The sequence below is a fragment of the Macaca thibetana genome, chromosome 13 (assembly GCF_024542745.1).
Source record: "Macaca thibetana thibetana isolate TM-01 chromosome 13, ASM2454274v1, whole genome shotgun sequence".
NCBI lineage: Eukaryota > Metazoa > Chordata > Mammalia > Primates > Cercopithecidae > Macaca > Macaca thibetana.
In genome coordinates this window covers 12,538,422-12,551,879 of record NC_065590.1, presented here as the reverse complement: position 1 = coordinate 12,551,879, position 13,458 = coordinate 12,538,422, and the positions used below count along the sequence as shown (strand labels likewise).

Here is a 13,458-nt window from a genome sequence, read left to right as displayed (position 1 = left end):
GAGACATTCCCACCCCCTGCCCAATCTCTATAAAAAATGAACGAAAATCACCCAGGCGTATGTGCCTGCCTGCAGTCCCAGCTACTTGGGAGGCTGAGGTGAGAGGATCACTTGAGCCCAGGAGGTCGAGGCTGCAGTGAGCGGTGATCGTACCACTGCACTCCAGCCTGGGCCATAGCACAAGACCCTATCACAAACAAAACAACGATGACTCTTAGGTCACGCAGACCTCCTTGATGGTCCAGATGGGGCATCATCTGATGGGGCAGATGAGACCTAGAGTCCCAGGGAGGAAACACTTTGATCACGGGGGATCCCACCCTCTTTATTCTTACCTTACTCATAAAAGCCCCCCAGTTACGTTCAAAGGCATGTCAGTATCTGAGAGACTTCTCCCGCTCTCTCACTTTGGCCAAATGGAATAAACCTTCCCCCGCTCCTAAGCACTGAATGTGTCAGTTTTGGCTTACTGCCCATTTGGTACACGAACCTATATTTGGGGGTTGATAAGGCAACAGATCATGTATTTTTAAGATATTTGGGGGTGGAACTGTAAATTTCCAGACTTTTTTTTTTTTTCACTCAGTTGGCTTTATACTCCTTCTCCCAAGGCGAGCGGCCCCACGAACTTTTCTTTGCCCCCGAAAGGAGGGCAGAGGGACAGGATCAAAACCAGTCGCTCCAGCAAGACGTTAGAACCGCGCCGGGAACTGCCAGGCCCAGTGGGCGAAGCAAGCAGCAAGGCGGGGCTCAAGGGGCTTCCTGGGCGCTGGGCTCGCAGCGCAAGCGCACTAGCGCGCCTCGCCGCCATGGCGTCTGCGCTGTCCAGTCATAAGCCGGTAGTGGCGGCGACTTCCCCTCAGGAAGCCGGGTCTCCGCCTCCTCCTCCCATCCCGCCTGCTCGGCGGCGGAGGCGGCGGCAGCGGCAGCGGTTGTTCCTGCCTCTCCGCCACCTCCACCGCGGCTTATCCCCTGGCTGGCGGCGTTGGCGGGGCGGGGGACAGTAGTTGTAGACGCCCGCCCCTGCCTCAGAGAAGGTGAGTTCCCGCCCCGGCGGCGGGGGCGGCCCGGTCTTCAGCCCCTCAACTCCTGCGCTCCAGGACAGGCCTCGCGCGCCCAGCCCGCCGGGCGCGCCCCGAGTGTGCGAAATGGCCGACTAGGGCGCGGCCCGAGTCCCGCGCACCCCTCACCGGCCGCCGCTCCCGGAAAGGGGCGCCAGGGCTTCCGAGTGAAGTGCGGAGGGAAGGGGCGCTCGGCTTGCGGAGGAAGCCGAGGTCGGAGTGGGAAACTAGGGGCGGCCAGGAGGAAATCTAGACCCGGAGCGTCAGGGAAAGGGAAGTGGGGTTGATGAGGAAACTCGAAAATTGAGGGGACAGGGATAAGTAGAAAAAAGCCCAAACGTGGAAGAGGGTAAGCTTCCGTTTGGTGAAGTTCAGCATCCTGGAAAGTAGAGACTTCGACGTAGGACACTTAGGGAGAGGTGGATTTAGGAATCGGGGAAAGCAGGAAGTAGCGGGGTCTTTGGGGGAAGAGAAGAGGGGATGAGGTTTAGCGGGGGATCACTGGAGAGTTTTCCTAAGCTTTTGAGCATATGGCCCTGTAAGACAAGCTTCTAAGATTTATAGGCCCGTCTTGATAGTGATCTGGGGTTTTATGTGTGTGTGCTTTTAATCCTCTAATTTAGAGACGGAGGTCTCGCTGTGCCCAGGCTGGAGTGCAGTGGCGCGATCATAGCTCGCTGCAGCCTCCAACTCCTGGACTCAAGGGATCCTTCTGCCTCAGCCTCCGGAGTAGCTGGGACTATGGGCGCGAGCTATCGCGCCCAGCTGAGTTTTAATATGTACCTACCAATGTCAGAGATACAGGAAGCTGGACATTAAAGCGCTGAAAAAGGATTTTATTCCGCAACTACGGACGGGGGAAAGGCTGAGCTCCATTCCTATTTTCACCGAGATGACTGCGAGTTTTAAAGGGAGAAGTAGGGAGTGGGAAGAGAGGGCTCAAGTAGAGTCAGGGAGGTGAAAAATTACAAAGGGCTGGTCACTGCATAAACGCAAGTAGGCCAGCTCTGTCTCCTATCTTGGAATTATCTAAGATAAAATAGGATCCTCCCACAGAGACCGGGAGTCAGGCCCAGTCCTTCCTGGTTACATTTCAGAGCATTGGCTTCCAGGTCCTTAAGGAAGACACTCCTGAATTGTAAGAGGTACAAACACATCTCAAAGGAACGGAGGAGGATTCGTAGTTGTGAGCCCTTTTTAGTAAATGCTTTTTAAAAGGGAAGTCAGGGAGCTGTTATTAGGTGTTGGTTAGAACAAACAGTAAAATTTTTTTGGCAGCCTGGCTTTTCCAACAGGAACTCAAAAGAGGGCTGGATTGCCCTCATGGATGTGGCCTTAGGCTTCTCGAGGCCATGTTAAATTTTGGTCAACTCTCCAAGGATGGGGAGAGTTTTTGCAGTTCTCCAACACATTGCCCCTAACACAAAAGGCTATTTCTTATCCATCTTAATCTGAGAGACGTTTGAGTTCTTACCATAATAGTTCTATATGTCTACAAACAGCCTGCTGGTTGCAAACCATGAGATAAGGCTTAAAGCAGTTTTGGGAATTATTTTAGTTGATAGTGCTTGATCCCACTGCAGAAGACATAAGTGAAACATTTAGCCATGTTCAGTATCAATTTTTTTAGTATTTGCTGTGTTGCCTTATGTTGCTGTTTGTCTTCACAGTGAAAGATGATGGGAGCCAGAATATTGTAGAATAATTTAGATTCCTTTTTCCAGGAGAGACACCTGTAAATATAACTCCATAAAAATACTGATTTCTTGTTTATCCTTTTTCATGATACATTTTGCGTGTTATCCCATAATATTTTACACAATTGACTTTGTGTCATTTGACTTTGGAGAACTAGCAGAGGAGTAAAATACTGCAAATTTCTTAAAACATTTTTGTAAGCACTTTTTCTGTTCACTAAAAATAGGGATTAGTCATTGCAACCAAATGTTGAAACTATTAAGTTCTCTTAGTGAAGGCAGTTTTGGAAGACTAGATTTAGTGTCTTCAGTCAGCCTGGATTATTTTGCTTTTATAACAAATTTCCTGCCTCTCACTAATAAATAAGCCTGAGCAGTTTAAAGACTACAATTCAATTTGGCTCACATGGCCAGACCACAGGAAAATTTGGAAACAGCTTCTCATGGAAAAAGCTTTTTGCCAGACTCAGCATGTGTTTTTGTTTTTGATTTTGCAATGACTTCAAATATGTGCAAAAGACTTTAAAAGATGTCAGTTCACACAATACTAGCAGTAGCCTTTCTGTTCCACCTCAAGGTGGTAAAATGAGAATACTGGAATAGGAGTCTGACTAGTTACAGGTTCTAGTGCTAGTTTCTCCTACAGCTAAATGACCCTGAGTAAGTCCTACTTCCTGGATTTGAGTTTTGTCATCTGTGGGTGGGGGAATTGGACTAGCCCAGTGACTCTCATCTAGGGATGATCGTACCCCCCGCCAGAAGACCTCTGATAATGTGGAGACATTTTAGGTTGTCATCACTGAGCAGAGAGGGAGAAGAGCCAATCATAATTCCAAAAGACACAATCCTGAATGTTGAAATCCCGAAAGATGAAAATCCCTAAAGTTTAAGTCCCCAAAATCACAATCACAAAAGGCCAAAATATTGAAAATAATACATCTGGGAAAAGTACTTTTTTTAGTTCTTTAAAATATGTTTGTTTACATTTTTAAAGGGGGATTTATTTAAGAAACAAAAACATGACAGAACACTTCATAGGTCATTTGACACAATAAAACGCAATGGTAACATTTTGCAAACAAGTATACTAACAGTCACATGCATATAACAGTTAGGAGCAGATGAGCTGTATTCATAAAGAAGTAGATCAAAAAGGGAAATGTATAAAAGCATGTCACAATGGTTGGTAGTCGTGTGCACCTAGCTTAATAACTGGTCATCTGAAATACTGTGACAAGTCTTTTGATGAGATAGGTCAAAACCTGTAGTGGGTCACTGTTCACTTACGCAGTTGCCCAAAGAGCTGAAACCTGAAGAAATTTTTATCTTTCACAAATGCAGATACGCAAAAGACATCTCTCATCTCTTCATTTGTTGAGGAAGTTTCAACGTTTTTAGGTACATGCACAGTGCTTACACACAAAGTCAGTGTTTTGATAATGTACTTTCATGAAGTCACATTTGCAAAAAATGCATAAGACAAATTAGAACTCTCTAAAAGTCTCTGCAGTTTACACTTCCAGTATTGGACATGATGCAAAGATGAAATACACAGCATGCTGAATTATTATTTTTTTAAGTCTGACAATTTAAGATACTGGAAAAAAAATGGCAAATGAGAAAGTGTATTACAGGAATAGATTATGGGCAGTTGTACAGAAATAGTCCATGAAAGCTGGGCTAACATGATGCAACTATCTTGTGACTGGGATTTTGGTATTTTGGGATTTCAACATTTGGGATTATCTTCTAAACCCACAAGGAACATGGTAAGCAAGAGTACAGGTGCTACCAGCATCTCCTTGGCATAGGCCAGAGATGTCACAAATATCCTAAAATGGACAAGACAGTTCCCACACACACAACAATGGATTATCCTACTCATAATACCAGTAGTGTCAAGGTTGAAGAACCCTGCACCAGCCAAACTCAGGTCTTTTACAGCTTTAAAATTGTGAATTGAATAAACACATCTGTGTTGGTATTCTTTCCATGGCTTGACATGGCTGGTACTAAAATTGTAATTCATAAAGCATATGAAACTTTGACCCATAAGGGCTGATATTCAAAAAGTAATCTCAGATGACATTCAGAGTAATCTCTGTTAAGGTTGAGACTATTCACTAGAATTTGAAAAAACAATATAATTGTTACCTAAAAAATTACCTATTGTCACTTTACTTCCGGTAAATATCCTTCATTAAAATTTCAGTTACTGCCACTTAACAATTGGCAAATATTTCATATGTCACACTATCTAAAACATGGCTAGGAGTCAATATATTTTTTATTTTAGGTATTTGAGTTTTAAATAATTGCCAATATGGAAAAAAAGGTTGTTTGCACTTAGCTATAATTTTTTTAAGACTTTGTTAGCAGATTCCTCCAAAGGTATCAAAGAATTGTCATGTTTCCAGTTATTAAAATTCTACTCTCACTTTCAAAATTCTGATAGGACCACTAAAACTGATTTGAAGAGCATCTGCTAATCCATTTTCACCTATACCTATGGCACCCTTATAAGGAACTCCTCTGTATTGGTCTTGATAAAGAGCGAATATCAGTAAGGATTAAAAATTGGCAAAGGTTGGGCATGGTGGTTTACGACTGTGATCCCAACACTGAGAGGTCAAGGCCAGAGGATTGCTCGAGCCCAGGAGTTTGAAACCAGCTTGGGCAAAAGAGTGAGACCCTGTCTACAAAAAAAAAAAAAAAAAAGTAAAAATTAGCCAGGCATGGCAGCGCATGCTTGTAGTCCCAGCTACTTGGGAGGCTGAGGTAGGAAGACTGCTTGAGCCCAGGAGGTTGAGGCTGCAGTGAGCTGTGATCACACCATTATACTTAAGCCCGGGTGACATAGCAAGACCCTGTCTCAAAAACAAAAAACAAAAAACAACAACCAAGTAAGCAAGATATAGAAGGCATAAGGTTACAAATAGGAAATGGAAAATTTAGTCACAAAAACCCAAAGAAGCACCATGTTTCCATAGCTAAAAGAAATACACAGACAATGTATTATTGTGGTGTCAAGATTTTCCAGGACACTTTGTAATTTATTTGGTGAAGTTTCTCAAATATTTTTGACAGTTAAAAAAAGTCACTAAATAATAATATTCCTGAGTAATCATAGTAAAAACTGCAACAAACAAAAATTCTTGGTTATCTACCTGTTTTTATTATTATTATTATTATTTTTTTTTTTGAGATATAGTCTGTCATCCAGGCTCGAGTGCAGTGGTACAATCTCAGCTCACTGCAACCTCTCCCTCCCTGGTTCAAGTGATTCTTTTGCCTCAGCCTCCCAAGTAGCTGGGATTACAGGCATGCACCACCATGCCCAGCTAATTTTTGTGTTTGCTAGTAGAGACGGGGTTTCACCATGTCGGCTGGGCTGGTCTTGGACTCTTGACCTCAAGTGGTCCGCCTACTTCAGCCTCCCAAAGTGCTGGGATTATAGGTTTGAGCCACTGTGCTCAGCTCTACCTGTTTTTAAGAAAAAAAAAAACAAAACTGACTTGGTTTTGGAGTGAAGGACATTTCTGGCTACTTATTGAGTAATTAACTCATTTACATAGCAGTTGCCTAAAAATATTTTCCTTTGTTTCCATGATATTAAGCAGAGACTCAACGACATAAAGAAAATCTAGCTAATAACCCTTAAGTTTATTCAGAAAACATTTTTAAGCTCCTGTTATGTGCCAGATATTATACTTGGTACTAAGGGTATACAGATGAATTAGGCCAGCCCTTTTAAAGGGTTCAATAGTAACATTTATTAATGAAATTAGGGAGAAAAATAAAGAGCAATTGGAGAAAATGCAGTTTTAAATATGGATTAGTCAGACTCCTAAGATACCAGGAGTAGTACATTGTTTTGCATAAATATGTGCTCTGCACATGACATGTTTGTTACAGGCACACCAGAGCACATTATGTTAATGTAAATCTGAAGTTGGCAGCTGGGAAGAATGATGACAGAGTGTGCCTGGAGAAACATTAATGATTATTTGTTAGTTTCAGACTTGCGGCCTTTATTAGGTGTCAATAAGTGAAAATATTGACTAAGCATGTTAAAATGACTAAGAACTGCCCCTAACTGTATTCACCACATATATGTTAGGACATAAGCGTTGATCTCATTTTTTGTTTTTGTTTTTGTTTTTCTTTTGAGACAGGATCTCGCTCCAATTGCCCAGGCTGGAGTGCAGAGGCACAATTTCATCTCACTGCAGCCTCAACTTCCCCAGGCTCAAGTGATTCTCCCACCTCAGCCTCCTAAGTAGGTGGGACTACGGGCGTGCGCCAGCATGCCCAGCTAGTTTTTTTGTATTTTTAGTAGAGATGGGGTTTCACCATGTTGCCTAGGCTGGTCTGGAACTCTGGACTCAAATGATCCACCTACTTCAGCTTCCCAAGGACATGAGCATTGATACGCTTCCCTCTTACAAAACTATTCACACTAACCCATTAGAAGGAATGGCACACATTTGATGGCCTTTGATGTAGGATATCTACGTTGGATCCAAATAAAACTAATTTCACAAGCGTGATCCCTGAGCTAGCTAGCTATAGAGTACTTATGATTATTGGCATTCAAAGACTTACTTTAAATAAAAACATTAATTTGATACTAAATATGTACTCCCAATTAATGATTTTGTTACTTCATTTGTATTTTGTCATTGGGAATATGCCATAATAAACCCTTAGTTATTTTTGTAATTGTTGTATTAATGTAAAGTAGCTAAAACATGGCAAACTGTACATCAGACTAGTCTCATTTCCTGAAAAAGCAAGATTAACAACTAGCGTTACAGCAAAGAGTATTCATAATGTTGACAGGTATTGGGCTGCATTGTTACCCCAATTAAGTTCTCTGAAATCACTTTAAATAGGATTTGACCTCCGGGGAAAAAAAAAGAATCAAACAACATGTTTTGGCAAAGATAACAGAATCAGTTGCCTAATATCCCAAAATTTAGTGCTGTGCTCTGCCTAGTCTTTACTAAGATTAGAATAGTATTGGATTACAGAACTCCCTAAGAGCAGGCATAAAACAAGGATGTCCATTCTCACCACTTCTATTCAGTATTGTACTAGAGCGCCTAGCCAGTACATTCAGGCAAGAAAAATAAAAGGTTTACAGATAGGCAATTAATAATACTGTCTTTATTTGCAGATTATATGATCATCTATGTAGAAAGCCCCATAGAATCTAGGAAAAGGCAATGAGAATAGTGAGTTCAGCAGGGGAGTAAAATACAAGTTCCGTATATATAATCAATACTATTTCTAAATGCTAGCAAAAAGCTATTAGAAACAGATTTTTTAAAAATACTATTTACTGTTATATCAAAAAACAAAACTGCATTCATAGACCTTGTCATAAAACATAAGATACTTTTAGATAACTTTAATAAAATACATTGAGGCCGGGCCCAATACACCTGTAATCCCAGCACTTTGGGAGGCCAAGGCAGGTGGACCACTTGAGGTCAAGAGTTCAAGACTAGGCCGGGCGCGGTGGCTCAAGCCTGTAATCCCAGCACTTTGGGAGGCCGAGACGGGCGGATCACTAGGTCAGGAGATCGAGACCATCCTGGCGAACACGGTGAAACCCCGTCTCTACTAAAAAATACAAAAAACTAGCCGGGCGAGGCGGCGGGCGCCTGTAGTCCCAGCTACTCGGGAGGCTGAGGCAGGAGAATGGCGTAAACCCGGGAGGCGGAGCTTGCAGTGAGCTGAGATCCGGCCACTGCACTCCAGCCCGGGCGACAGAGCCAGACTCCGTCTCAAAAAAAAAAAAAAAAAAAGAGTTCAAGACTAGCCTGACCATCATGGTGAAACCCTGTCTCTACTAAAAATACAAAATTAGCCAGCCATGGTAGTGCATGCCTGTAATCCCAGCTACTCGGGAGGCTGAGGCAAGAGAATTACTTGAACCCAGGAGGTAGAGGTTGCAGTGAGCTGAGATCCCGCCACTGCACCCCAGCCTGGGTAACAAGAATGAAACTCCATCTCAAAAAAAAATAAAAATAAAAAACACTGAAAATAACATTGCTGACAGAAAGAAGGTGCAAATAATGGAAAGATATAAAATGTCTCCTAATATATGTTAGTGAGTTGGATTGAAAAGTATAGAGCCATGGTGTATTTATTAGAGGGGAAGAAGAAGTAAGCTACTGATACCTAAAATATAACCAAATTAACATCCTAATTTTGCTCATAAAATTTTTTCCTCAAAGATTAAAGATATTTAATAACCATTTTAAAATCTATTATGCTGGCCAGACATGGTGGCTCACACCTGTAATCCCAGCACTTTGGGAGGCCAAGGCAGCAGATCACTTGAGCTTATGAGTTTGATACCAACCTAGGCAACATGGTGAAACCCCGGCTCTACTAAAAATACAATTAGCCAGGCGTGGTGGTGTGTGCCTGTTGTCCCAGCTACTCGGGAGGCTGAAGTGGGACGATCACTTGAGCCTGGGAGGCAGAGGCTGCAGTGAGCCGAGATCACGCCACCACACTCTAGCCTGGGAGACAGTGAGACCCTGTCTCAAAAAAACACAAACCTATTAAGCTGTTATGATTAAATGCCATATCACAGCAGGTCATGCTGTGAGGCATGGAAATTTTTATTACATTTTTTGTTCAAATTCAATTGATTTATTCGTCAAACATGAGATGTCTGAAAAACATTTCATATGGTGCAAGAGTTAAATTAGGCAGGGCACAGTGGCTCATGCCTGTAATCCCAGCACTTGGGAGGCCGAGGCAGAAGGATCGCTTGAGCCCAGGAGTTTGAGACCAGCCTAGGCAAAATAGCAAGGCCTTGTCTCTTTAAATAAATAAATAATTCAACATCAAGTTGCGTTTTGTGAGAAAGATGTTTAAAAAGTTAAATTCAGGTTTTGCTATTTCTAAAAGGTAGGTAGAATGAAACAGATTGTAAATCAAATTAAGAAAAGTAGAACAATTCCTTGTATTTAAGATATGAAGCTCTTCTTAGACAGTTTTGAATTATGAGTAATTCATATTATGTGTTTCATATTTAATACAGTAGTTGATGTGCAGTTTTTGTTACTTTAACTTTCACAGTGCTTTTACATATTTTTACTGAAATAAAGACCTGGCAGGGCTTGGTGGCTCACACCCATAGTCCCACTGCTTTGGGAGGCTGAGGCAGGTGGATTCCTTCAGCCCAGAGGTTCGAGACCAACCTGGGCAATAAAGCAAGACCTCATGTCTGCCAAAAAAATACAAAAAATAAGTTGGGCGTGGTGGCAGATGCCTGTAGTCCCAGCTACTGGGGAGGCTGAGGCAGGAGGATCAATTGAGCCTGGGAGGTTGAGGCTGCTGTGAGTCGAGATTGTACCACTGCACTCCAACCTGGGTGACAGAATGAGACCATGTGTCAAAAAAACAAAAAGTTGGTTCAAAATCAGAGCAATTAGAATAAGGATCATGTCCATCCTTCAACTTCCATAAACACAGTCCCTCTAAAACATAAATTAACTTGAAATACAAAGAATTAGGTACTTCTTTCAGATACTTCTGTGCTGTTTATGGATAACCTTATTTGTCTTTCTATAGTTACTAGATTAATTTATTGGGAGAACATCTCACTATGTCACTTAAATAGACAGAATCCTGAACAACAATACAAATACTTCATCCATACCACACTTACCTTGTTCCCTGCACTCTTCTAAGTGCTTTGTATGTATTAATTTCTATAAGGACCACGACAGCTTTTTGAGGTATATGTTATATCCCTATTTTAGAGGTGAGGAACCTAAGGCAGAGAGGTTGAGAAGCTTGACCAGGGTTACATAACTTCCTAAGTGGCAGAACTGACTCCAGTGTTCCTATATCTGTTTGACTCAAAGGAGCAATGGAGCTAAGTAACAGTATGACAGGCATTAGTTCTTAGTAGTGCCTGAGGTGACGTAGCCTTTGTCGGGTGGATGATCTTTCTGGAAACAAAGCCAACATTTCAAAATCATTTTAATGTATAATTATTATTAAAAAAAAGTGTAACTCCTTTAGTTATTGAGGTATATTTTACTTATAATAAACTCCACATATATAAAGTGTACAATTCAGGCTGGGCACGATGGCTCACGCCTGTAATCCTGGCACTTTGGGAAGCCGAGGTGGGTGGGTCACCTGAAGTCAGGAGTTTGAGACAGCCTGGCCAACATGGTGAAACCCTGTCTCTACTAAAAATACAAAAATTAGTCAGGTATGTGGTTCATGCCTGTAATCCCAGCTACTTGGGAGACTTAGGCACAAAAATTGAATCCAGGAGGCGGAGGTTGCAGTGAGCCAAGATTGCACCACTATACTCCAGCCTGAGGGACAGAGTGAGACACTGTCTCAAAAAATAAAAAAGTACAATTCAATGAATTTGTGACAGGTGTATGCTCCCATGAAACCACTATCATAAGCAAAATGCCAAACATTTCCATCAACTTCGAAAGTACTTATGCCCCTTTACAATCCATTCCCCCCTCTACTTCTATCCCTGGGCAGCCATTGATCTGCTGCTATTACTAGAGATTAGTTTGCATTTCTAGAACATTTTATAAATAGAATCATATAGTAGATACTCTTTCATGTCTGTCTTCACTCAGCATGATGGTTTTGAGATTCATCCATGTTGTATTGTTGCTCTTTTGTTCCTTTTTATGTCTGAATAATTGTATTTTGCTTATCTGTTCAGCTGTGGATGGACATTAGAGTTGTTTCAGGTTTTGGCTGTTACAAATAAAGCTGCTGTGAACATTCATATACAAATCTGCATGGATATGTTTTCATGTCAGATACACAGGAGCAGAATGGCTAGGTCATATGGTAGCTATGTATTTAACTTTATAAAAAATTAAGCCAGGTGGCTGATAATTTTTTACGGTGGCTCACACCTGTAAACCCAGCACTTTGGGAGGCCAAGATGGCTGGATCGCTTGAGCCCAGGAGTTAAAGACCAGCCTGGGCAACGTGGCAAAACCTCATCTCTACTAAAAAAAAAAAAAAAAAAAAAAAAAAAAAAAAAAAATTATCCAGGCATGATGCCATGAACCCATAGTCCAGCTACTCAGGAGGTTGAGATGGATCACTTCAGCACAGGAGGCCAAGGCTGCAGTGAGCTATGATCATGCCACTGCACTCTAGCATGAGCAAGAGTGCTATTCCATCTCAAAAAAAAAAAAAAAAAAATTATCAAACTCCTTTGTAAAACGGTTGTACCATTTTACATTTTAGCCAGCAATGTATGGAAGTTCTAGTTATTTAACATCTTTAGCAACACTTGGTATTCTTAGTCCTTTAATTTTAATTGTTCTAGTGAGAGTGTGGTGTTATCTTATTATGGTTTTTTTTTTTTTTTTTTTTTTTTTTTTTTTTTTTTTTAACTAGACAGTATGGCTCTTTTCAGTTTATTGCATGAAGAAGTTATGTTAGTCCAAGTTAAAAGCAGACCCTTCATTGTGGTTTAATTCATATTTACTTAGTCATTACTATATATTCTTTTCTGAAGTATCTGTTCAGACCTTTTGCCCTTTTTAAATTGAGTTTGTCTTATAATTGAGTCATAAAAAGTCTTTATATCTTCCAGATGTAAGTCCCTTGTCTGATATGTTAGTTGAGAATATCCTATACTCTGTGGCTTGATTTTATTTTATTTTTTTGTTTTGTTTTCTTTTGTGGAGACACGGTCTTGGTACATTGCCCAGGCTGGTCTCAAACTCCTGGACTCAAGTGATCCCCCCAACGTTGTCCTCTAAAGTGCTGAGACTGCAGGCATTAGCCAGTGTGCCCAGCCAGTTTTCATTTTTTTAATGGAGAGAGATGTAAAACCTAGAGATCAGAAAATGTTTCAGCTTTTTAAGGAGGAGAAATGGATTCCAGAATGTAGACTGAAAAGTTTTACATCAGTTAGAAAGGCAGCATGCCACAACAGTCAGTAACAGATTATGGAACCAGACTGCCTTGTCATTTACTAACTGCAACCATGGATATGTTTCTTAACCTTTCTGTGCCTCAGTTTCCTCTTCTATAAAATATACAAAGTAATTGTACTGAGCCCATAGAGTTCTTACGAGGATAAAATTAGTTGCCGTGAGGCCAGGCATGGTGGCTCACGCCTGTAATCCCAGTACTTTGGGAGACTGAGGCGGGTGGATCACCTGAGGTCGGGAGTTCGAGAGCAGCCTGACCAACATGGAGAAGCCCCATCTCTACTTAAATACAAAAAAAAAAAAAATTATCCAGGCGTGCTGGCACATGCCTGTAATCCCAGCTATTTGGGAGGCTGAGGCAGGAGAATCGCTTGAACCCAGGAGGCAGAGGTTGCAGTGAGCCAAGATCGTGCCACTGCACTCCAGCCTAGGCAACAAGAGGGAAACTTTGTCTCAAAAAAAAAAAAAAAAAAAAAAAAAAAGTTACTATGTATAAGTGCTTAGAACAGTACCTGATACAACATAAGGGCAATGCTGTAAAAGTGTTACAGAACAGATTATTAATAGGTGGCTTGTGAATGTGATACTTTGAAATAAACATTAAAAGGCAATATGGATTTATTGAAAACAAGTCATGCCATGCCTCGTTTCTTTTATGAAAGATTACTGGTAAATCAAAAGAACGTTGCAGGACCGTATTTCTTTAGAGAGCATAATGAGATTCCCTGAGGTTTCTGA

General features: G+C 41.4%; 1 protein-coding gene across 1 annotated transcript in view; it reads left to right on the top strand.

The window, feature by feature from the left end:
• Positions 1-809: 809 nt before the first annotated feature.
• LOC126933928 (lysine-rich coiled-coil protein 1) overlaps positions 810-13,458 on the top strand; it is a 29,974-nt gene continuing 17,325 nt past the window's right edge. The window contains exon 1 of the mRNA XM_050754221.1: positions 810-1,037. The gene's annotated coding sequence lies outside the window, so the exon portion shown is untranslated. The remainder of the gene's footprint in view (positions 1,038-13,458) is intronic.